The following is a 24,635-nucleotide window of genomic DNA, read 5'->3' on the forward strand; positions in this document are numbered from 1 at the left end:
TCTCAACTTGAAACCTACCACAAGTGAAGCGGGCTTCTTACAGATTAATTCTTTCCTACTTCTCTCCCTTTAACATGTACGTGGGCCCTCAGCATATCCCCGGCTTGTGTTGTGTCAGTGTCAGCGACAGGTATAGGTCATTACAAATACGTGTGCCATGACAGCTAAGGTTCAGTGGTGTAGTGGTTATCACGTCTGCTTCACACTCAGAAGGCTGCGAGTTCGAGCCTCGCCTGAACCTTCCTTTGTTTTTACACCTCCATGAATTGTCGTTTTGCAATTCTTCCTTGCTGACAGATGTCAGAGCAGTTGTGTACTATATCCAATGCGTTATAAGACTCAGGGAGCGTTATATGAGGTTTGCTAACTGGCATTTATTGAGACAGATGAAAATGGGGTTGGCCAAACCACTCAGAATGCCTCTCTTCCCTCCATCTCTGCCACATGTGACTGAGAGGAACGGTCATCAAGAACCAGGGTTACTAACCTCAGATGGCACTCACCCTGGTTGGCTTCGCGCTCAGAAAGAGAGACTGTCTATCGTCCTCGTGGTTTGGTAGACTGTCAGTTTTACCTGAAGTCATGGCGATGCATACTATAGAAATGATCCCTAAAAGTATGATCTTAACAACTGCGTGCCGGATTTTGTACCTACTTCTTTTCAAAAGGCACGCCCGTGTGGTATGCAATAGCACCTATCGTTGTTGGTACACGTCTGGAAAAATCTCCAGCACGACAATCTGTCGTAGACAGGGCCACCTGTGTGCTCTTCGGATTCATTCCACGTTTGTGATTAACTGAAAAAAGCACATAGAGTACAGGCAATCTCAACTGATCAAGTGTTTTGTCAATGTAAATTGTTTTGTGATTACAGCGTATTGGTGGTTATCTCCCATTGACCGTGGGTATGATTGTGACTGTGACTGCTCCAGTGTCAACATCCAAGTTGGAAGAACCAGAAGGAGACTTGGTGTGATCGCACATCATTACACCTTAATTAGCCCCACCCAAATCCTCTTTATATAAGCTCCGACTCATGATTCCATTGTGCAAAGTTGTGTTTTTGGATATGTTCAAACCTTATTAATGTAAGGAAATGAAGTAGCAGAGAAGAATATGCTCAAGCTATATCACCTGGAAGAGATTTAGCTTGTTTCTCCAAAGGCTTGCAACTGGTTCCGTGGTGTAGTGGTTATCACGTCTGCTTAACACGCAGAAGGCCGCGAGTTCGAGCCTCGCCGGAACCTTATTTTTTCTTGGGGTTGCATTATATCTTGCAATAAGCACAACTCTCTTTCTCAACTTGAAACCTACCACAAGTGAAGCGGGCTTCTTACAGATTAATTCTTTCCTACTTCTCTCCCTTTAACATGTACGTGGGCCCTCAGCATATCCCCGGCTTGTGTTGTGTCAGTGTCAGCGACAGGTATAGGTCATTACAAATACGTGTGCCATGACAGCTAAGGTTCAGTGGTGTAGTGGTTATCACGTCTGCTTCACACGCAGAAGGCCGCGAGTTCGAGCCTCGCCTGAACCTTCCTTTGTTTTTACACCTCCATGAATTGTCGTTTTGCAATTCTTCCTTGCTGACAGATGTCAGAGCAGTTGTGTACTATATCCAATGCGTTATAAGACTCAGGGAGCGTTATATGAGGTTTGCTAACTGGCATTTATTGAGACAGATGAAAATGGGGTTGGCCAAACCACTCAGAATGCCTCTCTTCCCTCCATCTCTGCCACATGTGACTGAGAGGAACGGTCATCAAGAACCAGGGTTACTAACCTCAGATGGCACTCACCCTGGTTGGCTTCGCGCTCAGAAAGAGAGACTGTCTATCGTCCTCGTGGTTTGGTAGACTGTCAGTTTTACCTGAAGTCATGGCGATGCATACTATAGAAATGATCCCTAAAAGTATGATCTTAACTACTGCGGGCCGGATTTTGTACCTACTTCTTTTCAAAAGGCACGCCCGTGTGGTATGCAATAGCACCTATCGTTGTTGGTACACGTCTGGAAAAATCTCCAGCACGACAATCTGTCGTAGACAGGGCCACCTGTGTGCTCTTCGGATTCATTCCACGTTTGTGATTAACTGAAAAAAGCACATAGAGTACAGGCAATCTCAACTGATCAAGTGCTTTGTCAATGTAAATTGTTTTGTGATTACAGCGTATTGGTGGTTATCTCCCATTGACCGTGGGTATGATTGTGACTGTGACTGCTCCAGTGTCAACATCCAAGTTGGAAGAACCAGAAGGAGACTTGGTGTGATCGCACATCATTACACCTTAATTAGCCCCACCCAAATCCTCTTTATATAAGCTCCGACTCATGATTCCATTGTGCAAAGTTGTGTTTTTGGATATGTTCAAACCTTATTAATGTAAGGAAATGAAGTAGCAGAGAAGAATATGCTCAAGCTATATCACCTGGAAGAGATTTAGCTTGTTTCTCCAAAGGCTTGCAACTGGTTCCGTGGTGTAGTGGTTATCACGTCTGCTTAACACGCAGAAGGCCGCGAGTTCGAGCCTCGCCGGAACCTTATTTTTTCTTGGGGTTGCATTATATCTTGCAATAAGCACAACTCTCTTTCTCAACTTGAAACCTACCACAAGTGAAGCGGGCTTCTTACAGATTAATTCTTTCCTACTTCTCTCCCTTTAACATGTACGTGGGCCCTCAGCATATCCCCGGCTTGTGTTGTGTCAGTGTCAGCGACAGGTATAGGTCATTACAAATACGTGTGCCATGACAGCTAAGGTTCAGTGGTGTAGTGGTTATCACGTCTGCTTCACACGCAGAAGGCCGCGAGTTCGAGCCTCGCCTGAACCTTCCTTTGTTTTTACACCTCCATGAATTGTCGTTTTGCAATTCTTCCTTGCTGACAGATGTCAGAGCAGTTGTGTACTATATCCAATGCGTTATAAGACTCAGGGAGCGTTATATGAGGTTTGCTAACTGGCATTTATTGAGACAGATGAAAATGGGGTTGGCCAAACCACTCAGAATGCCTCTCTTCCCTCCATCTCTGCCACATGTGACTGAGAGGAACGGTCATCAAGAACCAGGGTTACTAACCTCAGATGGCACTCACCCTGGTTGGCTTCGCGCTCAGAAAGTGAGACTGTCTATCGTCCTCGTGGTTTGGTAGACTGTCAGTTTTACCTGAAGTCATGGCGATGCATACTATAGAAATGATCCATAAAAGTATGATCTTAACTACTGCGGGCCGGATTTTGTACCTACTTCTTTTCAAAAGGCACGCCCGTGTGGTATGCAATAGCACCTATCGTTGTTGGTACACGTCTGGAAAAATCTCCAGCACGACAATCTGTCGTAGACAGGGCCACCTGTGTGCTCTTCGGATTCATTCCACGTTTGTGATTAACTGAAAAAAGCACATAGAGTACAGGCAATCTCAACTGATCAAGTGTTTTGTCAATGTAAATTGTTTTGTGATTACAGCGTATTGGTGGTTATCTCCCATTGACCGTGGGTATGATTGTGACTGTGACTGCTCCAGTGTCAACATCCAAGTTGGAAGAACCAGAAGGAGACTTGGTGTGATCGCACATCATTACACCTTAATTAGCCCCACCCAAATCCTCTTTATATAAGCTCCGACTCATGATTCCAATGTGCAAAGTTGTGTTTTTGGATATGTTCAAACCTTATTAATGTAAGGAAATGAAGTAGCAGAGAAAAATATGCTCAAGCTATATCACCTGGAAGAGATTTAGCTTGTTTCTCCAAAGGCTTGCAACTGGTTCCGTGGTGTAGTGGTTATCACGTCTGCTTAACACGCAGAAGGCCGCGAGTTTGAGCCTCGCCGGAACCTTATTTTTTCTTGGGGTTGCATTATATCTTGCAATAAGCACAACTCTCTTTCTCAACTTGAAACCTACCACAAGTGAAGCGGGCTTCTTACAGATTAATTCTTTCCTACTTCTCTCCCTTTAACATGTACGTGGGCCCTCAGCATATCCCCGGCTTGTGTTGTGTCAGTGTCAGCGACAGGTATAGGTCATTACAAATACGTGTGCCATGACAGCTAAGGTTCAGTGGTGTAGTGGTTATCACGTCTGCTTCACACTCAGAAGGCTGCGAGTTCGAGCCTCGCCTGAACCTTCCTTTGTTTTTACACCTCCATGAATTGTCGTTTTGCAATTCTTCCTTGCTGACAGATGTCAGAGCAGTTGTGTACTATATCCAATGCGTTATAAGACTCAGGGAGCGTTATATGAGGTTTGCTAACTGGCATTTATTGAGACAGATGAAAATGGGGTTGGCCAAACCACTCAGAATGCCTCTCTTCCCTCCATCTCTGCCACATGTGACTGAGAGGAACGGTCATCAAGAACCAGGGTTACTAACCTCAGATGGCACTCACCCTGGTTGGCTTCGCGCTCAGAAAGAGAGACTGTCTATCGTCCTCGTGGTTTGGTAGACTGTCAGTTTTACCTGAAGTCATGGCGATGCATACTATAGAAATGATCCCTAAAAGTATGATCTTAACAACTGCGTGCCGGATTTTGTACCTACTTCTTTTCAAAAGGCACGCCCGTGTGGTATGCAATAGCACCTATCGTTGTTGGTACACGTCTGGAAAAATCTCCAGCACGACAATCTGTCGTAGACAGGGCCACCTGTGTGCTCTTCGGATTCATTCCACGTTTGTGATTAACTGAAAAAAGCACATAGAGTACAGGCAATCTCAACTGATCAAGTGTTTTGTCAATGTAAATTGTTTTGTGATTACAGCGTATTGGTGGTTATCTCCCATTGACCGTGGGTATGATTGTGACTGTGACTGCTCCAGTGTCAACATCCAAGTTGGAAGAACCAGAAGGAGACTTGGTGTGATCGCACATCATTACACCTTAATTAGCCCCACCCAAATCCTCTTTATATAAGCTCCGACTCATGATTCCATTGTGCAAAGTTGTGTTTTTGGATATGTTCAAACCTTATTAATGTAAGGAAATGAAGTAGCAGAGAAGAATATGCTCAAGCTATATCACCTGGAAGAGATTTAGCTTGTTTCTCCAAAGGCTTGCAACTGGTTCCGTGGTGTAGTGGTTATCACGTCTGCTTAACACGCAGAAGGCCGCGAGTTCGAGCCTCGCCGGAACCTTATTTTTTCTTGGGGTTGCATTATATCTTGCAATAAGCACAACTCTCTTTCTCAACTTGAAACCTACCACAAGTGAAGCGGGCTTCTTACAGATTAATTCTTTCCTACTTCTCTCCCTTTAACATGTACGTGGGCCCTCAGCATATCCCCGGCTTGTGTTGTGTCAGTGTCAGCGACAGGTATAGGTCATTACAAATACGTGTGCCATGACAGCTAAGGTTCAGTGGTGTAGTGGTTATCACGTCTGCTTCACACGCAGAAGGCCGCGAGTTCGAGCCTCGCCTGAACCTTCCTTTGTTTTTACACCTCCATGAATTGTCGTTTTGCAATTCTTCCTTGCTGACAGATGTCAGAGCAGTTGTGTACTATATCCAATGCGTTATAAGACTCAGGGAGCGTTATATGAGTTTTGCTAACTGGCATTTATTGAGACAGATGAAAATGGGGTTGGCCAAACCACTCAGAATGCCTCTCTTCCCTCCATCTCTGCCACATGTGACTGAGAGGAACGGTCATCAAGAACCAGGGTTACTAACCTCAGATGGCACTCACCCTGGTTGGCTTCGCGCTCAGAAAGAGAGACTGTCTATCGTCCTCGTGGTTTGGTAGACTGTCAGTTTTACCTGAAGTCATGGCGATGCATACTATAGAAATGATCCCTAAAAGTATGATCTTAACTACTGCGGGCCGGATTTTGTACCTACTTCTTTTCAAAAGGCACGCCCGTGTGGTATGCAATAGCACCTATCGTTGTTGGTACACGTCTGGAAAAATCTCCAGCACGACAATCTGTCGTAGACAGGGCCACCTGTGTGCTCTTCGGATTCATTCCACGTTTGTGATTAACTGAAAAAAGCACATAGAGTACAGGCAATCTCAACTGATCAAGTGCTTTGTCAATGTAAATTGTTTTGTGATTACAGCGTATTGGTGGTTATCTCCCATTGACCGTGGGTATGATTGTGACTGTGACTGCTCCAGTGTCAACATCCAAGTTGGAAGAACCAGAAGGAGACTTGGTGTGATCGCACATCATTACACCTTAATTAGCCCCACCCAAATCCTCTTTATATAAGCTCCGACTCATGATTCCATTGTGCAAAGTTGTGTTTTTGGATATGTTCAAACCTTATTAATGTAAGGAAATGAAGTAGCAGAGAAGAATATGCTCAAGCTATATCACCTGGAAGAGATTTAGCTTGTTTCTCCAAAGGCTTGCAACTGGTTCCGTGGTGTAGTGGTTATCACGTCTGCTTAACACGCAGAAGGCCGCGAGTTCGAGCCTCGCCGGAACCTTATTTTTTCTTGGGGTTGCATTATATCTTGCAATAAGCACAACTCTCTTTCTCAACTTGAAACCTACCACAAGTGAAGCGGGCTTCTTACAGATTAATTCTTTCCTACTTCTCTCCCTTTAACATGTACGTGGGCCCTCAGCATATCCCCGGCTTGTGTTGTGTCAGTGTCAGCGACAGGTATAGGTCATTACAAATACGTGTGCCATGACAGCTAAGGTTCAGTGGTGTAGTGGTTATCACGTCTGCTTCACACGCAGAAGGCCGCGAGTTCGAGCCTCGCCTGAACCTTCCTTTGTTTTTACACCTCCATGAATTGTCGTTTTGCAATTCTTCCTTGCTGACAGATGTCAGAGCAGTTGTGTACTATATCCAATGCGTTATAAGACTCAGGGAGCGTTATATGAGGTTTGCTAACTGGCATTTATTGAGACAGATGAAAATGGGGTTGGCCAAACCACTCAGAATGCCTCTCTTCCCTCCATCTCTGCCACATGTGACTGAGAGGAACGGTCATCAAGAACCAGGGTTACTAACCTCAGATGGCACTCACCCTGGTTGGCTTCGCGCTCAGAAAGTGAGACTGTCTATCGTCCTCGTGGTTTGGTAGACTGTCAGTTTTACCTGAAGTCATGGCGATGCATACTATAGAAATGATCCATAAAAGTATGATCTTAACTACTGCGGGCCGGATTTTGTACCTACTTCTTTTCAAAAGGCACGCCCGTGTGGTATGCAATAGCACCTATCGTTGTTGGTACACGTCTGGAAAAATCTCCAGCACGACAATCTGTCGTAGACAGGGCCACCTGTGTGCTCTTCGGATTCATTCCACGTTTGTGATTAACTGAAAAAAGCACATAGAGTACAGGCAATCTCAACTGATCAAGTGTTTTCTCAATGTAAATTGTTTTGTGATTACAGCGTATTGGTGGTTATCTCCCATTGACCGTGGGTATGATTGTGACTGTGACTGCTCCAGTGTCAACATCCAAGTTGGAAGAACCAGAAGGAGACTTGGTGTGATCGCACATCATTACACCTTAATTAGCCCCACCCAAATCCTCTTTATATAAGCTCCGACTCATGATTCCATTGTGCAAAGTTGTGTTTTTGGATATGTTCAAACCTTATTAATGTAAGGAAATGAAGTAGCAGAGAAAAATATGCTCAAGCTATATCACCTGGAAGAGATTTAGCTTGTTTCTCCAAAGGCTTGCAACTGGTTCCGTGGTGTAGTGGTTATCACGTCTGCTTAACACGCAGAAGGCCGCGAGTTCGAGCCTCGCCGGAACCTTATTTTTTCTTGGGGTTGCATTATATCTTGCAATAAGCACAACTCTCTTTCTCAACTTGAAACCTACCACAAGTGAAGCGGGCTTCTTACAGATTAATTCTTTCCTACTTCTCTCCCTTTAACATGTACGTGGGCCCTCAGCATATCCCCGGCTTGTGTTGTGTCAGTGTCAGCGACAGGTATAGGTCATTACAAATACGTGTGCCATGACAGCTAAGGTTCAGTGGTGTAGTGGTTATCACGTCTGCTTCACACTCAGAAGGCTGCGAGTTCGAGCCTCGCCTGAACCTTCCTTTGTTTTTACACCTCCATGAATTGTCGTTTTGCAATTCTTCCTTGCTGACAGATGTCAGAGCAGTTGTGTACTATATCCAATGCGTTATAAGACTCAGGGAGCGTTATATGAGGTTTGCTAACTGGCATTTATTGAGACAGATGAAAATGGGGTTGGCCAAACCACTCAGAATGCCTCTCTTCCCTCCATCTCTGCCACATGTGACTGAGAGGAACGGTCATCAAGAACCAGGGTTACTAACCTCAGATGGCACTCACCCTGGTTGGCTTCGCGCTCAGAAAGAGAGACTGTCTATCGTCCTCGTGGTTTGGTAGACTGTCAGTTTTACCTGAAGTCATGGCGATGCATACTATAGAAATGATCCCTAAAAGTATGATCTTAACAACTGCGTGCCGGATTTTGTACCTACTTCTTTTCAAAAGGCACGCCCGTGTGGTATGCAATAGCACCTATCGTTGTTGGTACACGTCTGGAAAAATCTCCAGCACGACAATCTGTCGTAGACAGGGCCACCTGTGTGCTCTTCGGATTCATTCCACGTTTGTGATTAACTGAAAAAAGCACATAGAGTACAGGCAATCTCAACTGATCAAGTGTTTTGTCAATGTAAATTGTTTTGTGATTACAGCGTATTGGTGGTTATCTCCCATTGACCGTGGGTATGATTGTGACTGTGACTGCTCCAGTGTCAACATCCAAGTTGGAAGAACCAGAAGGAGACTTGGTGTGATCGCACATCATTACACCTTAATTAGCCCCACCCAAATCCTCTTTATATAAGCTCCGACTCATGATTCCATTGTGCAAAGTTGTGTTTTTGGATATGTTCAAACCTTATTAATGTAAGGAAATGAAGTAGCAGAGAAGAATATGCTCAAGCTATATCACCTGGAAGAGATTTAGCTTGTTTCTCCAAAGGCTTGCAACTGGTTCCGTGGTGTAGTGGTTATCACGTCTGCTTAACACGCAGAAGGCCGCGAGTTCGAGCCTCGCCGGAACCTTATTTTTTCTTGGGGTTGCATTATATCTTGCAATAAGCACAACTCTCTTTCTCAACTTGAAACCTACCACAAGTGAAGCGGGCTTCTTACAGATTAATTCTTTCCTACTTCTCTCCCTTTAACATGTACGTGGGCCCTCAGCATATCCCCGGCTTGTGTTGTGTCAGTGTCAGCGACAGGTATAGGTCATTACAAATACGTGTGCCATGACAGCTAAGGTTCAGTGGTGTAGTGGTTATCACGTCTGCTTCACACGCAGAAGGCCGCGAGTTCGAGCCTCGCCTGAACCTTCCTTTGTTTTTACACCTCCATGAATTGTCGTTTTGCAATTCTTCCTTGCTGACAGATGTCAGAGCAGTTGTGTACTATATCCAATGCGTTATAAGACTCAGGGAGCGTTATATGAGTTTTGCTAACTGGCATTTATTGAGACAGATGAAAATGGGGTTGGCCAAACCACTCAGAATGCCTCTCTTCCCTCCATCTCTGCCACATGTGACTGAGAGGAACGGTCATCAAGAACCAGGGTTACTAACCTCAGATGGCACTCACCCTGGTTGGCTTCGCGCTCAGAAAGAGAGACTGTCTATCGTCCTCGTGGTTTGGTAGACTGTCAGTTTTACCTGAAGTCATGGCGATGCATACTATAGAAATGATCCCTAAAAGTATGATCTTAACTACTGCGGGCCGGATTTTGTACCTACTTCTTTTCAAAAGGCACGCCCGTGTGGTATGCAATAGCACCTATCGTTGTTGGTACACGTCTGGAAAAATCTCCAGCACGACAATCTGTCGTAGACAGGGCCACCTGTGTGCTCTTCGGATTCATTCCACGTTTGTGATTAACTGAAAAAAGCACATAGAGTACAGGCAATCTCAACTGATCAAGTGCTTTGTCAATGTAAATTGTTTTGTGATTACAGCGTATTGGTGGTTATCTCCCATTGACCGTGGGTATGATTGTGACTGTGACTGCTCCAGTGTCAACATCCAAGTTGGAAGAACCAGAAGGAGACTTGGTGTGATCGCACATCATTACACCTTAATTAGCCCCACCCAAATCCTCTTTATATAAGCTCCGACTCATGATTCCATTGTGCAAAGTTGTGTTTTTGGATATGTTCAAACCTTATTAATGTAAGGAAATGAAGTAGCAGAGAAGAATATGCTCAAGCTATATCACCTGGAAGAGATTTAGCTTGTTTCTCCAAAGGCTTGCAACTGGTTCCGTGGTGTAGTGGTTATCACGTCTGCTTAACACGCAGAAGGCCGCGAGTTCGAGCCTCGCCGGAACCTTATTTTTTCTTGGGGTTGCATTATATCTTGCAATAAGCACAACTCTCTTTCTCAACTTGAAACCTACCACAAGTGAAGCGGGCTTCTTACAGATTAATTCTTTCCTACTTCTCTCCCTTTAACATGTACGTGGGCCCTCAGCATATCCCCGGCTTGTGTTGTGTCAGTGTCAGCGACAGGTATAGGTCATTACAAATACGTGTGCCATGACAGCTAAGGTTCAGTGGTGTAGTGGTTATCACGTCTGCTTCACACGCAGAAGGCCGCGAGTTCGAGCCTCGCCTGAACCTTCCTTTGTTTTTACACCTCCATGAATTGTCGTTTTGCAATTCTTCCTTGCTGACAGATGTCAGAGCAGTTGTGTACTATATCCAATGCGTTATAAGACTCAGGGAGCGTTATATGAGGTTTGCTAACTGGCATTTATTGAGACAGATGAAAATGGGGTTGGCCAAACCACTCAGAATGCCTCTCTTCCCTCCATCTCTGCCACATGTGACTGAGAGGAACGGTCATCAAGAACCAGGGTTACTAACCTCAGATGGCACTCACCCTGGTTGGCTTCGCGCTCAGAAAGTGAGACTGTCTATCGTCCTCGTGGTTTGGTAGACTGTCAGTTTTACCTGAAGTCATGGCGATGCATACTATAGAAATGATCCATAAAAGTATGATCTTAACTACTGCGGGCCGGATTTTGTACCTACTTCTTTTCAAAAGGCACGCCCGTGTGGTATGCAATAGCACCTATCGTTGTTGGTACACGTCTGGAAAAATCTCCAGCACGACAATCTGTCGTAGACAGGGCCACCTGTGTGCTCTTCGGATTCATTCCACGTTTGTGATTAACTGAAAAAAGCACATAGAGTACAGGCAATCTCAACTGATCAAGTGTTTTCTCAATGTAAATTGTTTTGTGATTACAGCGTATTGGTGGTTATCTCCCATTGACCGTGGGTATGATTGTGACTGTGACTGCTCCAGTGTCAACATCCAAGTTGGAAGAACCAGAAGGAGACTTGGTGTGATCGCACATCATTACACCTTAATTAGCCCCACCCAAATCCTCTTTATATAAGCTCCGACTCATGATTCCATTGTGCAAAGTTGTGTTTTTGGATATGTTCAAACCTTATTAATGTAAGGAAATGAAGTAGCAGAGAAAAATATGCTCAAGCTATATCACCTGGAAGAGATTTAGCTTGTTTCTCCAAAGGCTTGCAACTGGTTCCGTGGTGTAGTGGTTATCACGTCTGCTTAACACGCAGAAGGCCGCGAGTTCGAGCCTCGCCGGAACCTTATTTTTTCTTGGGGTTGCATTATATCTTGCAATAAGCACAACTCTCTTTCTCAACTTGAAACCTACCACAAGTGAAGCGGGCTTCTTACAGATTAATTCTTTCCTACTTCTCTCCCTTTAACATGTACGTGGGCCCTCAGCATATCCCCGGCTTGTGTTGTGTCAGTGTCAGCGACAGGTATAGGTCATTACAAATACGTGTGCCATGACAGCTAAGGTTCAGTGGTGTAGTGGTTATCACGTCTGCTTCACACTCAGAAGGCCGCGAGTTCGAGCCTCGCCTGAACCTTCCTTTGTTTTTACACCTCCATGAATTGTCGTTTTGCAATTCTTCCTTGCTGACAGATGTCAGAGCAGTTGTGTACTATATCCAATGCGTTATAAGACTCAGGGAGCGTTATATGAGGTTTGCTAACTGGCATTTATTGAGACAGATGAAAATGGGGTTGGCCAAACCACTCAGAATGCCTCTCTTCCCTCCATCTCTGCCACATGTGACTGAGAGGAACGGTCATCAAGAACCAGGGTTACTAACCTCAGATGGCACTCACCCCGGTTGGCTTCGCGCTCAGAAAGAGAGACTGTCTATCGTCCTCGTGGTTTGGTAGACTGTCAGTTTTACCTGAAGTCATGGCGATGCATACTATAGAAATGATCCCTAAAAGTATGATCTTAACTACTGCGGGCCGGATTTTGTACCTACTTCTTTTCAAAAGGCACGCCCGTGTGGTATGCAATAGCACCTATCGTTGTTGGTACACGTCTGGAAAAATCTCCAGCACGACAATCTGTCGTAGACAGGGCCACCTGTGTGCTCTTCGGATTCATTCCACGTTTGTGATTAACTGAAAAAAGCACATAGAGTACAGGCAATCTCAACTGATCAAGTGTTTTGTCAATGTAAATTGTTTTGTGATTACAGCGTATTGGTGGTTATCTCCCATTGACCGTGGGTATGATTGTGACTGTGACTGCTCCAGTGTCAACATCCAAGTTGGAAGAACCAGAAGGAGACTTGGTGTGATCGCACATCATTACACCTTAATTAGCCCCACCCAAATCCTCTTTATATATGCTCCGACTCATGATTCCATTGTGCAGAGTTGTGTTTTTGGATATGTTCAAACCTTATTAATGTAAGGAAATGAAGTAGCAGAGAAGAATATGCTCAAGCTATATCACCTGGAAGAGATTTAGCTTGTTTCTCCAAAGGCTTGCAACTGGTTCCGTGGTGTAGTGGTTATCACGTCTGCTTAACACGCAGAAGGCCGCGAGTTCGAGCCTCGCCGGAACCTTATTTTTTCTTGGGGTTGCATTATATCTTGCAATAAGCACAACTCTCTTTCTCAACTTGAAACCTACCACAAGTGAAGCGGGCTTCTTACAGATTAATTCTTTCCTACTTCTCTCCCTTTAACATGTACGTGGGCCCTCAGCATATCCCCGGCTTGTGTTGTGTCAGTGTCAGCGACAGGTATAGGTCATTACAAATACGTGTGCCATGACAGCTAAGGTTCAGTGGTGTAGTGGTTATCACGTCTGCTTCACACTCAGAAGGCCGCGAGTTCGAGCCTCGCCTGAACCTTCCTTTGTTTTTACACCTCCATGAATTGTCGTTTTGCAATTCTTCCTTGCTGACAGATGTCAGAGCAGTTGTGTACTATATCCAATGCGTTATAAGACTCAGGGAGCGTTATATGAGGTTTGCTAACTGGCATTTATTGAGACAGATGAAAATGGGGTTGGCCAAACCACTCAGAATGCCTCTCTTCCCTCCATCTCTGCCACATGTGACTGAGAGGAACGGTCATCAAGAACCAGGGTTACTAACCTCAGATGGCACTCACCCTGGTTGGCTTCGCGCTCAGAAAGAGAGACTGTCTATCGTCCTCGTGGTTTGGTAGACTGTCAGTTTTACCTGAAGTCATGGCGATGCATACTATAGAAATGATCCCTAAAAGTATGATCTTAACTACTGCGGGCCGGATTTTGTACCTACTTCTTTTCAAAAGGCACGCCCGTGTGGTATGCAATAGCACCTATCGTTGTTGGTACACGTCTGGAAAAATCTCCAGCACGACAATCTGTCGTAGACAGGGCCACCTGTGTGCTCTTCGGATTCATTCCACGTTTGTGATTAACTGAAAAAAGCACATAGAGTACAGGCAATCTCAACTGATCAAGTGTTTTGTCAATGTAAATTGTTTTGTGATTACAGCGTATTGGTGGTTATCTCCCATTGACCGTGGGTATGATTGTGACTGTGACTGCTCCAGTGTCAACATCCAAGTTGGAAGAACCAGAAGGAGACTTGGTGTGATCGCACATCATTACACCTTAATTAGCCCCACCCAAATCCTCTTTATATAAGCTCCGACTCATGATTCCACTGTGCGAAGTTGTGTTTTTGGATATGTTCAAACCTTATTAATGTAAGGAAATGAAGTAGCAGAGAAGACTATGCTCAAGCTATATCACCTGGAAGAGATTTAGCTTGTTTCTCCAAAGGCTTGCAACTGGTTCCGTGGTGTAGTGGTTATCACGTCTGCTTAACACGCAGAAGGCCGCGAGTTCGAGCCTCGCCGGAACCTTATTTTTTCTTGGGGTTGCATTATATCTTGCAATAAGCACAACTCTCTTTCTCAACTTGAAACCTACCACAAGTGAAGCGGGCTTCTTACAGATTAATTCTTTCCTACTTCTCTCCCTTTAACATGTACGTGGGCCCTCAGCATATCCCCGGCTTGTGTTGTGTCAGTGTCAGCGACAGGTATAGGTCATTACAAATACGTGTGCCATGACAGCTAAGGTTCAGTGGTGTAGTGGTTATCACGTCTGCTTCACACTCAGAAGGCCGCGAGTTCGAGCCTCGCCTGAACCTTCCTTTGTTTTTACACCTCCATGAATTGTCGTTTTGCAATTCTTCCTTGCTGACAGATGTCAGAGCAGTTGTGTACTATATCCAATGCGTTATAAGACTCAGGGAGCGTTATATGAGGTTTGCTAACTGGCATTTATTGAGACAGATGAAAATGGGGTTGGCCAAACCACTCAGAATGCCTCTCTTCCCTCCATCTCTGCCACATGTGACTGAGAGGAACGGTCATCAAGAACCAGGGTTACTAACCTCAGATGGCACTCACCCTGGTTGGCTTCGCGCTCAGAAAGAGAGACTGTCTATCGTCCTCGTGGTTTGGTAGACTGTCAGTTTTACCTGAAGTCATGGCGATGCATACTATAGAAATGATCCCTAAAAGTATGATCTTAACTACTGCGGGCCGGATTTTGTACCTACTTCTTTTCAAAAGGCACGCCCGTGTGGTATGCAATAGCACCTATCGTTGTTGGTACACGTCTGGAAAAATCTCCAGCACGACAATCTGTCGTAGACAGGGCCACCTGTGTGCTCTTCGGATTCATTCCACGTTTGTGATTAACTGAAAAAAGCACATAGAGTACAGGCAATCTCAACTGATCAAGTGTTTTGTCAATGTAAATTGTTTTGTGATTACAGCGTATTGGTGGTTATCTCCCATTGACCGTGGGTATGATTGTGACTGTGACTGCTCCAGTGTCAACATCCAAGTTGGAAGAACCAGAAGGAGACTTGGTGTGATCGCACATCATTACACCTTAATTAGCCCCACCCAAATCCTCTTTATATAAGCTCCGACTCATGATTCCATTGTGCAAAGTTGTGTTTTTGGATATGTTCAAACCTTATTAATGTAAGGAAATGAAGTAGCAGAGAAGAATATGCTCAAGCTATATCACCTGGAAGAGATTTAGCTTGTTTCTCCAAAGGCTTGCAACTGGTTCCGTGGTGTAGTGGTTATCACGTCTGCTTAACACGCAGAAGGCCGCGAGTTCGAGCCTCGCCGGAACCTTATTTTTTCTTGGGGTTGCATTATATCTTGCAATAAGCACAACTCTCTTTCTCAACTTGAAACCTACCACAAGTGAAGCGGGCTTCTTACAGATTAATTCTTTCCTACTTCTCTCCCTTTAACATGTACGTGGGCCCTCAGCATATCCCCGGCTTGTGTTGTGTCAGTGTCAGCGACAGGTATAGGTCATTACAAATACGTGTGCCATGACAGCTAAGGTTCAGTGGTGTAGTGGTTATCACGTCTGCTTCACACGCAGAAGGCCGCGAGTTCGAGCCTCGCCTGAACCTTCCTTTGTTTTTACACCTCCATGAATTGTCGTTTTGCAATTCTTCCTTGCTGACAGATGTCAGAGCAGTTGTGTACTATATCCAATGCGTTATAAGACTCAGGGAGCGTTATATGAGGTTTGCTAACTGGCATTTATTGAGACAGATGAAAATGGGGTTGGCCAAACCACTCAGAATGCCTCTCTTCCCTCCATCTCTGCCACATGTGACTGAGAGGAACGGTCATCAAGAACCAGGGTTACTAACCTCAGATGGCACTCACCCTGGTTGGCTTCGCGCTCAGAAAGAGAGACTGTCTATCGTCCTCGTGGTTTGGTAGACTGTCAGTTTTACCTGAAGTCATGGCGATGCATACTATAGAAATGATCCCTAAAAGTATGATCTTAACTACTGCGGGCCGGATTTTGTACCTACTTCTTTTCAAAAGGCACGCCCGTGTGGTATGCAATAGCACCTATCGTTGTTGGTACACGTCTGGAAAAAAATCTCCAGCACGACAATCTGTCGTAGACAGGGCCACCTGTGTGCTCTTCGGATTCATTCCACGTTTGTGATTAACTGAAAAAAGCACATAGAGTACAGGCAATCTCAACTGATCAAGTGTTTTGTCAATGTAAATTGTTTTGTGATTACAGCGTATTGGTGGTTATCTCCCATTGACCGTGGGTATGATTGTGACTGTGACTGCTCCAGTGTCAACATCCAAGTTGGAAGAACCAGAAGGAGACTTGGTGTGATCGCACATCATTACACCTTAATTAGCCCCACCCAAATCCTCTTTATATAAGCTCCGACTCATGATTCCATTGTGCAAAGTTGTGTTTTTGGATATGTTCAAACCTTATTAATGTAAGGAAATGAAGTAGCAGAGAAAAATATGCTCAAGCTATATCACCTGGAAGAGATTTAGCTTGTTTCTCCAAAGGCTTGCAACTGGTTCCGTGGTGTAGTGGTTATCACGTCTGCTTAACACGCAGAAGGCCGCGAGTTCGAGCCTCGCCGGAACCTTATTTTTTCTTGGGGTTGCATTATATCTTGCAATAAGCACAACTCTCTTTCTCAACTTGAAACCTACCACAAGTGAAGCGGGCTTCTTACAGATTAATTCTTTCCTACTTCTCTCCCTTTAACATGTACGTGGGCCCTCAGCATATCCCCGGCTTGTGTTGTGTCAGTGTCAGCGACAGGTATAGGTCATTACAAATACGTGTGCCATGACAGCTAAGGTTCAGTGGTGTAGTGGTTATCACGTCTGCTTCACACGCAGAAGGCCGCGAGTTCGAGCCTCGCCTGAACCTTCCTTTGTTTTTACACCTCCATGAATTGTCGTTTTGCAATTCTTCCTTGCTGACAGATGTCAGAGCAGTTGTGTACTATATCCAATGCGTTATAAGACTCAGGGAGCGTTATATGAGGTTTGCTAACTGGCATTTATTGAGACAGATGAAAATGGGGTTGGCCAAACCACTCAGAATGCCTCTCTTCCCTCCATCTCTGCCACATGTGACTGAGAGGAACGGTCATCAAGAACCAGGGTTACTAACCTCAGATGGCACTCACCCTGGTTGGCTTCGCGCGCAGAAAGAGAGACTGTCTATCGTCCTCGTGGTTTGGTAGACTGTCAGTTTTACCTGAAGTCATGGCGATGCATACTATAGAAATGATCCCTAAAAGTATGATCTTAACTACTGCGGGCCGGATTTTGTACCTACTTCTTTTCAAAAGGCACGCCCGTGTGGTATGCAATAGCACCTATCGTTGTTGGTACACGTCTGGAAAAATCTCCAGCACGACAATCTGTCGTAGACAGGGCCACCTGTGTGCTCTTCGGATTCATTCCACGTTTGTGATTAACTGAAAAAAGCACATAGAGTACAGGCAATCTCAACTGATCAAGTGTTTTGTCAATGTAAATTGTTTTGTGATTACAGCGTATTGGTGGTTATCTCCCATTGACCGTGGGTATGATTGTGACTGTGACTGCTCCAGTGTCAACATCCAAGTTGGAAGAACCAGAAGGAGACTTGGTGTGATCGCACATCATTACACCTTAATTAGCCCCACCCAAATCCTCTTTATATAAGCTCCGACTCATGATTCCACTGTGCGAAGTTGTGTTTTTGGATATGTTCAAACCTTATTAATGTAAGGAAATGAAGTAGCAGAGAAGACTATGCTCAAGCTATATCACCTGGAAGAGATTTAGCTTGTTTCTCCAAAGGCTTGCAACTGGTTCCGTGGTGTAGTGGTTATCACGTCTGCTTAACACGCAGAAGGCCGCGAGTTCGAGCCTCGCCGGAACCTTATTTTTTCTTGGGGTTGCATTATATCTTGCAATAAGCACAACTCTCTTTCTCAACTTGAAACCTACCACAAGTGAAGCGGGCTTCTTACAGATTAATTCTTTCCTACTTCTCTCCCTTTAACATGTACGTGGGCCCTCAGCATATCCCCGGCTTGTGTTGTGTCAGTGTCAGCGACAGGTATAGGTCATTACAAATACGTGTGCCATGACAGCTAAGGTTCAGTGGTGTAGTGGTTATCACGTCTGCTTCACACTCAGAAGGCTGCGAGTTCGAGCCTCGCCTGAACCTTCCTTTGTTTTTACACCTCCATGAATTGTCGTTTTGCAATTCTTCCTTGCTGACAGATGTCAGAGCAGTTGTGTACTATATCCAATGCGTTATAAGACTCAGGGAGCGTTATATGAGGTTTGCTAACTGGCATTTATTGAGACAGATGAAAATGGGGTTGGCCAAACCACTCAGAATGCCTCTCTTCCCTCCATCTCTGCCACATGTGACTGAGAGGAACGGTCATCAAGAACCAGGGTTACTAACCTCAGATGGCACTCACCCTGGTTGGCTTCGCGCTCAGAAAGAGAGACTGTCTATCGTCCTCGTGGTTTGGTAGACTGTCAGTTTTACCTGAAGTCATGGCGATGCATACTATAGAAATGATCCCTAAAAGTATGATCTTAACAACTGCGTGCCGGATTTTGTACCTACTTCTTTTCAAAAGGCACGCCCGTGTGGTATGCAATAGCACCTATCGTTGTTGGTACACGTCTGGAAAAATCTCCAGCACGACAATCTGTCGTAGACAGGGCCACCTGTGTGCTCTTCGGATTCATTCCACGTTTGTGATTAACTGAAAAAAGCACATAGAGTACAGGCAATCTCAACTGATCAAGTGTTTTGTCAATGTAAATTGTTTTGTGATTACAGCGTATTGGTGGTTATCTCCCATTGACCGTGGGTATGATTGTGACTGTGACTGCTCCAGTGTCAACATCCAAGTTGGAAGAACCAGAAGGAGACTTGGTGTGATCGCACATCATTACACCTTAATTAGCCCCACCCAAATCCTCTTTATATAAGCTCCGACTGATGATTCCATTGTGCAAAGTTGTGTTTTTGGATATGTTCAAACCTTATTAATGTAAGGAAATGAAGTAGCAGAGAAAAATATGCTCAAGCTATATCACCTGGAAGAGATTTAGCTTGTTTCTCCAAAGGCTTGCAACTGGTTCCGTGGTGTAGTGGTTATCACGTCTGCTTAACACGCAGAAGGCCGCGAGTTCGAGCCTCGCCGGAACCTTATTTTTTCTTGGGGTTGCATTATATCTTGCAATAAGCACAACTCTCTTTCTCAACTTGAAACCTACCACAAGTGAAGCGGGCTTCTTACAGATTAATTCTTTCCTACTTCTCTCCCTTTAACATGTACGTGGGCCCTCAGCATATCCCCGGCTTGTGTTGTGTCAGTGTCAGCGACAGGTATAGGTCATTACAAATACGTGTGCCATGACAGCTAAGGTTCAGTGGTGTAGTGGTTATCACGTCTGCTTCACACGCAGAAGGCCGCGAGTTCGAGCCTCGCCTGAACCTTCCTTTGTTTTTACACCTCCATGAATTGTCGTTTTGCAATTCTTCCTTGCTGACAGATGTCAGAGCAGTTGTGTACTATATCCAATGCGTTATAAGACTCAGGGAGCGTTATATGAGGTTTGCTAACTGGCATTTATTGAGACAGATGAAAATGGGGTTGGCCAAACCACTCAGAATGCCTCTCTTCCCTCCATCTCTGCCACATGTGACTGAGAGGAACGGTCATCAAGAACCAGGGTTACTAACCTCAGATGGCACTCACCCTGGTTGGCTTCGCGCTCAGAAAGAGAGACTGTCTATCGTCCTCGTGGTTTGGTAGACTGTCAGTTTTACCTGAAGTCATGGCGATGCATACTATAGAAATGATCCCTAAAAGTATGATCTTAACTACTGCGGGCCGGATTTTGTACCTACTTCTTTTCAAAAGGCACGCCCGTGTGGTATGCAATAGCACCTATCGTTGTTGGTACACGTCTGGAAAAATCTCCAGCACGACAATCTGTCGTAGACAGGGCCACCTGTGTGCTCTTCGGATTCATTCCACGTTTGTGATTAACTGAAAAAAGCACATAGAGTACAGGCAATCTCAACTGATCAAGTGTTTTGTCAATGTAAATTGTTTTGTGATTACAGCGTATTGGTGGTTATCTCCCATTGACCGTGGGTATGATTGTGACTGTGACTGCTCCAGTGTCAACATCCAAGTTGGAAGAACCAGAAGGAGACTTGGTGTGATCGCACATCATTACACCTTAATTAGCCCCACCCAAATCCTCTTTATATAAGCTCCGACTCATGATTCCACTGTGCGAAGTTGTGTTTTTGGATATGTTCAAACCTTATTAATGTAAGGAAATGAAGTAGCAGAGAAGACTATGCTCAAGCTATATCACCTGGAAGAGATTTAGCTTGTTTCTCCAAAGGCTTGCAACTGGTTCCGTGGTGTAGTGGTTATCACGTCTGCTTAACACGCAGAAGGCCGCGAGTTCGAGCCTCGCCGGAACCTTATTTTTTCTTGGGGTTGCATTATATCTTGCAATAAGCACAACTCTCTTTCTCAACTTGAAACCTACCACAAGTGAAGCGGGCTTCTTACAGATTAATTCTTTCCTACTTCTCTCCCTTTAACATGTACGTGGGCCCTCAGCATATCCCCGGCTTGTGTTGTGTCAGTGTCAGCGACAGGTATAGGTCATTACAAATACGTGTGCCATGACAGCTAAGGTTCAGTGGTGTAGTGGTTATCACGTCTGCTTCACACTCAGAAGGCTGCGAGTTCGAGCCTCGCCTGAACCTTCCTTTGTTTTTACACCTCCATGAATTGTCGTTTTGCAATTCTTCCTTGCTGACAGATGTCAGAGCAGTTGTGTACTATATCCAATGCGTTATAAGACTCAGGGAGCGTTATATGAGGTTTGCTAACTGGCATTTATTGAGACAGATGAAAATGGGGTTGGCCAAACCACTCAGAATGCCTCTCTTCCCTCCATCTCTGCCACATGTGACTGAGAGGAACGGTCATCAAGAACCAGGGTTACTAACCTCAGATGGCACTCACCCTGGTTGGCTTCGCGCTCAGAAAGAGAGACTGTCTATCGTCCTCGTGGTTTGGTAGACTGTCAGTTTTACCTGAAGTCATGGCGATGCATACTATAGAAATGATCCCTAAAAGTATGATCTTAACAACTGCGTGCCGGATTTTGTACCTACATCTTTTCAAAAGGCACGCCCGTGTGGTATGCAATAGCACCTATCGTTGTTGGTACACGTCTGGAAAAATCTCCAGCACGACAATCTGTCGTAGACAGGGCCACCTGTGTGCTCTTCGGATTCATTCCACGTTTGTGATTAACTGAAAAAAGCACATAGAGTACAGGCAATCTCAACTGATCAAGTGTTTTGTCAATGTAAATTGTTTTGTGATTACAGCGTATTGGTGGTTATCTCCCATTGACCGTGGGTATGATTGTGACTGTGACTGCTCCAGTGTCAACATCCAAGTTGGAAGAACCAGAAGGAGACTTGGTGTGATCGCACATCATTACACCTTAATTAGCCCCACCCAAATCCTCTTTATATAAGCTCCGACTCATGATTCCATTGTGCAAAGTTGTGTTTTTGGATATGTTCAAACCTTATTAATGTAAGGAAATGAAGTAGCAGAGAAGACTATGCTCAAGCTATATCACCTGGAAGAGATTTAGCTTGTTTCTCCAAAGGCTTGCAACTGGTTCCGTGGTGTAGTGGTTATCACGTCTGCTTAACACGCAGAAGGCCGCGAGTTCGAGCCTCGCCGGAACCTTATTTTTTCTTGGGGTTGCATTATATCTTGCAATAAGCACAACTCTCTTTCTCAACTTGAAACCTACCACAAGTGAAGCGGGCTTCTTACAGATTAATTCTTTCCTACTTCTCTCCCTTTAACATGTACGTGGGCCCTCAGCATATCCCCGGCTTGTGTTGTGTCAGTGTCAGCGACAGGTATAGGTCATTACAAATACGTGTGCCATGACAGCTAAGGTTCAGTGGTGTAGTGGTTATCACGTCTGCTTCACACTCAGAAGGCTGCGAGTTCGAGCCTCGCCTGAACCTTCCTTTGTTTTTACACCTCCATGAATTGTCGTTTTGCAATTCTTCCTTGCTGACAGATGTCAGAGCAGTTGTGTACTATATCCAATGCGTTATAAGACTCAGGGAGCGTTATATGAGGTTTGCTAACTGGCATTTATTGAGACAGATGAAAATGGGGTTGGCCAAACCACTCAGAATGCCTCTCTTCCCTCCATCTCTGCCACATGTGACTGAGAGGAACGGTCATCAAGAACCAGGGTTACTAACCTCAGATGGCACTCACCCTGGTTGGCTTCGCGCTCAGAAAGAGAGACTGTCTATCGTCCTCGTGGTATGGTAGACTGTCAGTTTTACCTGAAGTCATGGCGATGCATACTATAGAAATGATCCCTAAAAGTATGATCTTAACAACTGCGTGCCGGATTTTGTACCTACTTCTTTTCAAAAGGCACGCCCGTGTGGTATGCAATAGCACCTATCGTTGTTGGTACACGTCTGGAAAAATCTCCAGCACGACAATCTGTCGTAGACAGGGCCACCTGTGTGCTCTTCGGATTCATTCCACGTTTGTGATTAACTGAAAAAAGCACATAGAGTACAGGCAATCTCAACTGATCAAGTGTTTTGTCAATGTAAATTGTTTTGTGATTACAGCGTATTGGTGGTTATCTCCCATTGACCGTGGGTATGATTGTGACTGTGACTGCTCCAGTGTCAACATCCAAGTTGGAAGAACCAGAAGGAGACTTGGTGTGATCGCACATCATTACACCTTAATTAGCCCCACCCAAATCCTCTTTATATAAGCTCCGACTCATGATTCCACTGTGCGAAGTTGTGTTTTTGGATATGTTCAAACCTTATTAATGTAAGGAAATGAAGTAGCAGAGAAGACTATGCTCAAGCTATATCACCTGGAAGAGATTTAGCTTGTTTCTCCAAAGGCTTGCAACTGGTTCCGTGGTGTAGTGGTTATCACGTCTGCTTAACACGCAGAAGGCCGCGAGTTCGAGCCTCGCCGGAACCTTATTTTTTCTTGGGGTTGCATTATATCTTGCAATAAGCACAACTCTCTTTCTCAACTTGAAACCTACCACAAGTGAAGCGGGCTTCTTACAGATTAATTCTTTCCTACTTCTCTCCCTTTAACATGTACGTGGGCCCTCAGCATATCCCCGGCTTGTGTTGTGTCAGTGTCAGCGACAGGTATAGGTCATTACAAATACGTGTGCCATGACAGCTAAGGTTCAGTGGTGTAGTGGTTATCACGTCTGCTTCACACTCAGAAGGCTGCGAGTTCGAGCCTCGCCTGAACCTTCCTTTGTTTTTACACCTCCATGAATTGTCGTTTTGCAATTCTTCCTTGCTGACAGATGTCAGAGCAGTTGTGTACTATATCCAATGCGTTATAAGACTCAGGGAGCGTTATATGAGGTTTGCTAACTGGCATTTATTGAGACAGATGAAAATGGGGTTGGCCAAACCACTCAGAATGCCTCTCTTCCCTCCATCTCTGCCACATGTGACTGAGAGGAACGGTCATCAAGAACCAGGGTTACTAACCTCAGATGGCACTCACCCTGGTTGGCTTCGCGCTCAGAAAGAGAGACTGTCTATCGTCCTCGTGGTTTGGTAGACTGTCAGTTTTACCTGAAGTCATGGCGATGCATACTATAGAAATGATCCCTAAAAGTATGATCTTAACTACTGCGGGCCGGATTTTGTACCTACTTCTTTTCAAAAGGCACGCCCGTGTGGTATGCAATAGCACCTATCGTTGTTGGTACACGTCTGGAAAAATCTCCAGCACGACAATCTGTCGTAGACAGGGCCACCTGTGTGCTCTTCGGATTCATTCCACGTTTGTGATTAACTGAAAAAAGCACATAGAGTACAGGCAATCTCAACTGATCAAGTGTTTTGTCAATGTAAATTGTTTTGTGATTACAGCGTATTGGTGGTTATCTCCCATTGACCGTGGGTATGATTGTGACTGTGACTGCTCCAGTGTCAACATCCAAGTTGGAAGAACCAGAAGGAGACTTGGTGTGATCGCACATCATTACACCTTAATTAGCCCCACCCAAATCCTCTTTATATAAGCTCCGACTCATGATTCCACTGTGCGAAGTTGTGTTTTTGGATATGTTCAAACCTTATTAATGTAAGGAAATGAAGTAGCAGAGAAGACTATGCTCAAGCTATATCACCTGGAAGAGATTTAGCTTGTTTCTCCAAAGGCTTGCAACTGGTTCCGTGGTGTAGTGGTTATCACGTCTGCTTAACACGCAGAAGGCCGCGAGTTCGAGCCTCGCCGGAACCTTATTTTTTCTTGGGGTTGCATTATATCTTGCAATAAGCACAACTCTCTTTCTCAACTT

At 44.9% G+C, this 24,635-nt stretch overlaps 57 non-coding genes across 57 annotated transcripts; 38 read left to right on the forward strand and 19 right to left on the reverse strand.

Annotated features, from left to right (window-relative positions):
• Nucleotides 1-168: 168 nt before the first annotated feature.
• Trnav-cac (transfer RNA valine (anticodon CAC)) lies at nucleotides 169-241 on the forward strand. The gene has a single exon. It is a non-coding gene; the product is annotated as a tRNA-Val (tRNA).
• Nucleotides 242-406: 165 nt separating this feature from the next.
• Nucleotides 407-626, reverse strand: LOC137274993 (small nucleolar RNA U3). The gene has a single exon (XR_010956322.1). It is a non-coding gene; the product is annotated as a small nucleolar RNA U3 (small nucleolar RNA).
• A 548-nt stretch (nucleotides 627-1,174) lies between these two features.
• On the forward strand, nucleotides 1,175-1,247 carry Trnav-aac (transfer RNA valine (anticodon AAC)). The gene has a single exon. It is a non-coding gene; the product is annotated as a tRNA-Val (tRNA).
• A 217-nt stretch (nucleotides 1,248-1,464) lies between these two features.
• Nucleotides 1,465-1,537, forward strand: Trnav-cac (transfer RNA valine (anticodon CAC)). The gene has a single exon. It is a non-coding gene; the product is annotated as a tRNA-Val (tRNA).
• Nucleotides 1,538-1,702: 165 nt separating this feature from the next.
• Nucleotides 1,703-1,922, reverse strand: LOC137274994 (small nucleolar RNA U3). The gene has a single exon (XR_010956323.1). It is a non-coding gene; the product is annotated as a small nucleolar RNA U3 (small nucleolar RNA).
• Nucleotides 1,923-2,470: 548 nt separating this feature from the next.
• Trnav-aac (transfer RNA valine (anticodon AAC)) lies at nucleotides 2,471-2,543 on the forward strand. The gene has a single exon. It is a non-coding gene; the product is annotated as a tRNA-Val (tRNA).
• Nucleotides 2,544-2,760: 217 nt separating this feature from the next.
• Trnav-cac (transfer RNA valine (anticodon CAC)) lies at nucleotides 2,761-2,833 on the forward strand. Its single transcript has one exon. It is a non-coding gene; the product is annotated as a tRNA-Val (tRNA).
• A 165-nt stretch (nucleotides 2,834-2,998) lies between these two features.
• LOC137275227 (small nucleolar RNA U3) lies at nucleotides 2,999-3,218 on the reverse strand. Its single transcript, XR_010956543.1, has one exon. It is a non-coding gene; the product is annotated as a small nucleolar RNA U3 (small nucleolar RNA).
• A 548-nt stretch (nucleotides 3,219-3,766) lies between these two features.
• Trnav-aac (transfer RNA valine (anticodon AAC)) lies at nucleotides 3,767-3,839 on the forward strand. The gene has a single exon. It is a non-coding gene; the product is annotated as a tRNA-Val (tRNA).
• Nucleotides 3,840-4,056: 217 nt separating this feature from the next.
• On the forward strand, nucleotides 4,057-4,129 carry Trnav-cac (transfer RNA valine (anticodon CAC)). The gene has a single exon. It is a non-coding gene; the product is annotated as a tRNA-Val (tRNA).
• Nucleotides 4,130-4,294: 165 nt separating this feature from the next.
• On the reverse strand, nucleotides 4,295-4,514 carry LOC137274995 (small nucleolar RNA U3). The gene has a single exon (XR_010956324.1). It is a non-coding gene; the product is annotated as a small nucleolar RNA U3 (small nucleolar RNA).
• A 548-nt stretch (nucleotides 4,515-5,062) lies between these two features.
• Trnav-aac (transfer RNA valine (anticodon AAC)) lies at nucleotides 5,063-5,135 on the forward strand. Its single transcript has one exon. It is a non-coding gene; the product is annotated as a tRNA-Val (tRNA).
• A 217-nt stretch (nucleotides 5,136-5,352) lies between these two features.
• On the forward strand, nucleotides 5,353-5,425 carry Trnav-cac (transfer RNA valine (anticodon CAC)). Its single transcript has one exon. It is a non-coding gene; the product is annotated as a tRNA-Val (tRNA).
• Nucleotides 5,426-5,590: 165 nt separating this feature from the next.
• Nucleotides 5,591-5,810, reverse strand: LOC137274996 (small nucleolar RNA U3). Its single transcript, XR_010956325.1, has one exon. It is a non-coding gene; the product is annotated as a small nucleolar RNA U3 (small nucleolar RNA).
• A 548-nt stretch (nucleotides 5,811-6,358) lies between these two features.
• On the forward strand, nucleotides 6,359-6,431 carry Trnav-aac (transfer RNA valine (anticodon AAC)). The gene has a single exon. It is a non-coding gene; the product is annotated as a tRNA-Val (tRNA).
• A 217-nt stretch (nucleotides 6,432-6,648) lies between these two features.
• Trnav-cac (transfer RNA valine (anticodon CAC)) lies at nucleotides 6,649-6,721 on the forward strand. Its single transcript has one exon. It is a non-coding gene; the product is annotated as a tRNA-Val (tRNA).
• Nucleotides 6,722-6,886: 165 nt separating this feature from the next.
• Nucleotides 6,887-7,106, reverse strand: LOC137275228 (small nucleolar RNA U3). Its single transcript, XR_010956544.1, has one exon. It is a non-coding gene; the product is annotated as a small nucleolar RNA U3 (small nucleolar RNA).
• A 548-nt stretch (nucleotides 7,107-7,654) lies between these two features.
• On the forward strand, nucleotides 7,655-7,727 carry Trnav-aac (transfer RNA valine (anticodon AAC)). Its single transcript has one exon. It is a non-coding gene; the product is annotated as a tRNA-Val (tRNA).
• A 217-nt stretch (nucleotides 7,728-7,944) lies between these two features.
• Trnav-cac (transfer RNA valine (anticodon CAC)) lies at nucleotides 7,945-8,017 on the forward strand. The gene has a single exon. It is a non-coding gene; the product is annotated as a tRNA-Val (tRNA).
• A 165-nt stretch (nucleotides 8,018-8,182) lies between these two features.
• Nucleotides 8,183-8,402, reverse strand: LOC137274997 (small nucleolar RNA U3). The gene has a single exon (XR_010956326.1). It is a non-coding gene; the product is annotated as a small nucleolar RNA U3 (small nucleolar RNA).
• A 548-nt stretch (nucleotides 8,403-8,950) lies between these two features.
• Trnav-aac (transfer RNA valine (anticodon AAC)) lies at nucleotides 8,951-9,023 on the forward strand. Its single transcript has one exon. It is a non-coding gene; the product is annotated as a tRNA-Val (tRNA).
• A 217-nt stretch (nucleotides 9,024-9,240) lies between these two features.
• Trnav-cac (transfer RNA valine (anticodon CAC)) lies at nucleotides 9,241-9,313 on the forward strand. Its single transcript has one exon. It is a non-coding gene; the product is annotated as a tRNA-Val (tRNA).
• Nucleotides 9,314-9,478: 165 nt separating this feature from the next.
• Nucleotides 9,479-9,698, reverse strand: LOC137274999 (small nucleolar RNA U3). The gene has a single exon (XR_010956327.1). It is a non-coding gene; the product is annotated as a small nucleolar RNA U3 (small nucleolar RNA).
• A 548-nt stretch (nucleotides 9,699-10,246) lies between these two features.
• Nucleotides 10,247-10,319, forward strand: Trnav-aac (transfer RNA valine (anticodon AAC)). Its single transcript has one exon. It is a non-coding gene; the product is annotated as a tRNA-Val (tRNA).
• A 217-nt stretch (nucleotides 10,320-10,536) lies between these two features.
• Nucleotides 10,537-10,609, forward strand: Trnav-cac (transfer RNA valine (anticodon CAC)). The gene has a single exon. It is a non-coding gene; the product is annotated as a tRNA-Val (tRNA).
• Nucleotides 10,610-10,774: 165 nt separating this feature from the next.
• LOC137275229 (small nucleolar RNA U3) lies at nucleotides 10,775-10,994 on the reverse strand. The gene has a single exon (XR_010956545.1). It is a non-coding gene; the product is annotated as a small nucleolar RNA U3 (small nucleolar RNA).
• Nucleotides 10,995-11,542: 548 nt separating this feature from the next.
• Nucleotides 11,543-11,615, forward strand: Trnav-aac (transfer RNA valine (anticodon AAC)). Its single transcript has one exon. It is a non-coding gene; the product is annotated as a tRNA-Val (tRNA).
• A 217-nt stretch (nucleotides 11,616-11,832) lies between these two features.
• Nucleotides 11,833-11,905, forward strand: Trnav-cac (transfer RNA valine (anticodon CAC)). Its single transcript has one exon. It is a non-coding gene; the product is annotated as a tRNA-Val (tRNA).
• Nucleotides 11,906-12,070: 165 nt separating this feature from the next.
• LOC137275199 (small nucleolar RNA U3) lies at nucleotides 12,071-12,290 on the reverse strand. Its single transcript, XR_010956516.1, has one exon. It is a non-coding gene; the product is annotated as a small nucleolar RNA U3 (small nucleolar RNA).
• Nucleotides 12,291-12,838: 548 nt separating this feature from the next.
• On the forward strand, nucleotides 12,839-12,911 carry Trnav-aac (transfer RNA valine (anticodon AAC)). Its single transcript has one exon. It is a non-coding gene; the product is annotated as a tRNA-Val (tRNA).
• A 217-nt stretch (nucleotides 12,912-13,128) lies between these two features.
• Nucleotides 13,129-13,201, forward strand: Trnav-cac (transfer RNA valine (anticodon CAC)). Its single transcript has one exon. It is a non-coding gene; the product is annotated as a tRNA-Val (tRNA).
• Nucleotides 13,202-13,366: 165 nt separating this feature from the next.
• LOC137275000 (small nucleolar RNA U3) lies at nucleotides 13,367-13,586 on the reverse strand. The gene has a single exon (XR_010956328.1). It is a non-coding gene; the product is annotated as a small nucleolar RNA U3 (small nucleolar RNA).
• A 548-nt stretch (nucleotides 13,587-14,134) lies between these two features.
• Trnav-aac (transfer RNA valine (anticodon AAC)) lies at nucleotides 14,135-14,207 on the forward strand. The gene has a single exon. It is a non-coding gene; the product is annotated as a tRNA-Val (tRNA).
• Nucleotides 14,208-14,424: 217 nt separating this feature from the next.
• Nucleotides 14,425-14,497, forward strand: Trnav-cac (transfer RNA valine (anticodon CAC)). Its single transcript has one exon. It is a non-coding gene; the product is annotated as a tRNA-Val (tRNA).
• Nucleotides 14,498-14,662: 165 nt separating this feature from the next.
• On the reverse strand, nucleotides 14,663-14,882 carry LOC137275002 (small nucleolar RNA U3). The gene has a single exon (XR_010956330.1). It is a non-coding gene; the product is annotated as a small nucleolar RNA U3 (small nucleolar RNA).
• Nucleotides 14,883-15,430: 548 nt separating this feature from the next.
• Nucleotides 15,431-15,503, forward strand: Trnav-aac (transfer RNA valine (anticodon AAC)). The gene has a single exon. It is a non-coding gene; the product is annotated as a tRNA-Val (tRNA).
• A 217-nt stretch (nucleotides 15,504-15,720) lies between these two features.
• On the forward strand, nucleotides 15,721-15,793 carry Trnav-cac (transfer RNA valine (anticodon CAC)). Its single transcript has one exon. It is a non-coding gene; the product is annotated as a tRNA-Val (tRNA).
• A 165-nt stretch (nucleotides 15,794-15,958) lies between these two features.
• On the reverse strand, nucleotides 15,959-16,178 carry LOC137275003 (small nucleolar RNA U3). Its single transcript, XR_010956332.1, has one exon. It is a non-coding gene; the product is annotated as a small nucleolar RNA U3 (small nucleolar RNA).
• Nucleotides 16,179-16,728: 550 nt separating this feature from the next.
• Trnav-aac (transfer RNA valine (anticodon AAC)) lies at nucleotides 16,729-16,801 on the forward strand. The gene has a single exon. It is a non-coding gene; the product is annotated as a tRNA-Val (tRNA).
• A 217-nt stretch (nucleotides 16,802-17,018) lies between these two features.
• On the forward strand, nucleotides 17,019-17,091 carry Trnav-cac (transfer RNA valine (anticodon CAC)). The gene has a single exon. It is a non-coding gene; the product is annotated as a tRNA-Val (tRNA).
• Nucleotides 17,092-17,256: 165 nt separating this feature from the next.
• LOC137275224 (small nucleolar RNA U3) lies at nucleotides 17,257-17,476 on the reverse strand. Its single transcript, XR_010956540.1, has one exon. It is a non-coding gene; the product is annotated as a small nucleolar RNA U3 (small nucleolar RNA).
• A 548-nt stretch (nucleotides 17,477-18,024) lies between these two features.
• Trnav-aac (transfer RNA valine (anticodon AAC)) lies at nucleotides 18,025-18,097 on the forward strand. The gene has a single exon. It is a non-coding gene; the product is annotated as a tRNA-Val (tRNA).
• Nucleotides 18,098-18,314: 217 nt separating this feature from the next.
• On the forward strand, nucleotides 18,315-18,387 carry Trnav-cac (transfer RNA valine (anticodon CAC)). The gene has a single exon. It is a non-coding gene; the product is annotated as a tRNA-Val (tRNA).
• Nucleotides 18,388-18,552: 165 nt separating this feature from the next.
• Nucleotides 18,553-18,772, reverse strand: LOC137275004 (small nucleolar RNA U3). Its single transcript, XR_010956333.1, has one exon. It is a non-coding gene; the product is annotated as a small nucleolar RNA U3 (small nucleolar RNA).
• A 548-nt stretch (nucleotides 18,773-19,320) lies between these two features.
• Trnav-aac (transfer RNA valine (anticodon AAC)) lies at nucleotides 19,321-19,393 on the forward strand. The gene has a single exon. It is a non-coding gene; the product is annotated as a tRNA-Val (tRNA).
• A 217-nt stretch (nucleotides 19,394-19,610) lies between these two features.
• On the forward strand, nucleotides 19,611-19,683 carry Trnav-cac (transfer RNA valine (anticodon CAC)). The gene has a single exon. It is a non-coding gene; the product is annotated as a tRNA-Val (tRNA).
• A 165-nt stretch (nucleotides 19,684-19,848) lies between these two features.
• Nucleotides 19,849-20,068, reverse strand: LOC137275005 (small nucleolar RNA U3). Its single transcript, XR_010956334.1, has one exon. It is a non-coding gene; the product is annotated as a small nucleolar RNA U3 (small nucleolar RNA).
• A 548-nt stretch (nucleotides 20,069-20,616) lies between these two features.
• Trnav-aac (transfer RNA valine (anticodon AAC)) lies at nucleotides 20,617-20,689 on the forward strand. The gene has a single exon. It is a non-coding gene; the product is annotated as a tRNA-Val (tRNA).
• Nucleotides 20,690-20,906: 217 nt separating this feature from the next.
• On the forward strand, nucleotides 20,907-20,979 carry Trnav-cac (transfer RNA valine (anticodon CAC)). Its single transcript has one exon. It is a non-coding gene; the product is annotated as a tRNA-Val (tRNA).
• Nucleotides 20,980-21,144: 165 nt separating this feature from the next.
• On the reverse strand, nucleotides 21,145-21,364 carry LOC137275006 (small nucleolar RNA U3). The gene has a single exon (XR_010956335.1). It is a non-coding gene; the product is annotated as a small nucleolar RNA U3 (small nucleolar RNA).
• A 548-nt stretch (nucleotides 21,365-21,912) lies between these two features.
• Trnav-aac (transfer RNA valine (anticodon AAC)) lies at nucleotides 21,913-21,985 on the forward strand. Its single transcript has one exon. It is a non-coding gene; the product is annotated as a tRNA-Val (tRNA).
• Nucleotides 21,986-22,202: 217 nt separating this feature from the next.
• On the forward strand, nucleotides 22,203-22,275 carry Trnav-cac (transfer RNA valine (anticodon CAC)). Its single transcript has one exon. It is a non-coding gene; the product is annotated as a tRNA-Val (tRNA).
• Nucleotides 22,276-22,440: 165 nt separating this feature from the next.
• LOC137275217 (small nucleolar RNA U3) lies at nucleotides 22,441-22,660 on the reverse strand. Its single transcript, XR_010956533.1, has one exon. It is a non-coding gene; the product is annotated as a small nucleolar RNA U3 (small nucleolar RNA).
• A 548-nt stretch (nucleotides 22,661-23,208) lies between these two features.
• On the forward strand, nucleotides 23,209-23,281 carry Trnav-aac (transfer RNA valine (anticodon AAC)). Its single transcript has one exon. It is a non-coding gene; the product is annotated as a tRNA-Val (tRNA).
• A 217-nt stretch (nucleotides 23,282-23,498) lies between these two features.
• On the forward strand, nucleotides 23,499-23,571 carry Trnav-cac (transfer RNA valine (anticodon CAC)). Its single transcript has one exon. It is a non-coding gene; the product is annotated as a tRNA-Val (tRNA).
• Nucleotides 23,572-23,736: 165 nt separating this feature from the next.
• Nucleotides 23,737-23,956, reverse strand: LOC137275007 (small nucleolar RNA U3). Its single transcript, XR_010956336.1, has one exon. It is a non-coding gene; the product is annotated as a small nucleolar RNA U3 (small nucleolar RNA).
• A 548-nt stretch (nucleotides 23,957-24,504) lies between these two features.
• Nucleotides 24,505-24,577, forward strand: Trnav-aac (transfer RNA valine (anticodon AAC)). Its single transcript has one exon. It is a non-coding gene; the product is annotated as a tRNA-Val (tRNA).
• The last annotated feature ends 58 nt before the right edge of the window (nucleotides 24,578-24,635 follow it).

The sequence above is a fragment of the Haliotis asinina genome, chromosome 2, assembly GCF_037392515.1.
Source record: "Haliotis asinina isolate JCU_RB_2024 chromosome 2, JCU_Hal_asi_v2, whole genome shotgun sequence".
Classification (NCBI taxonomy): Eukaryota; Metazoa; Mollusca; class Gastropoda; order Lepetellida; family Haliotidae; genus Haliotis; species Haliotis asinina.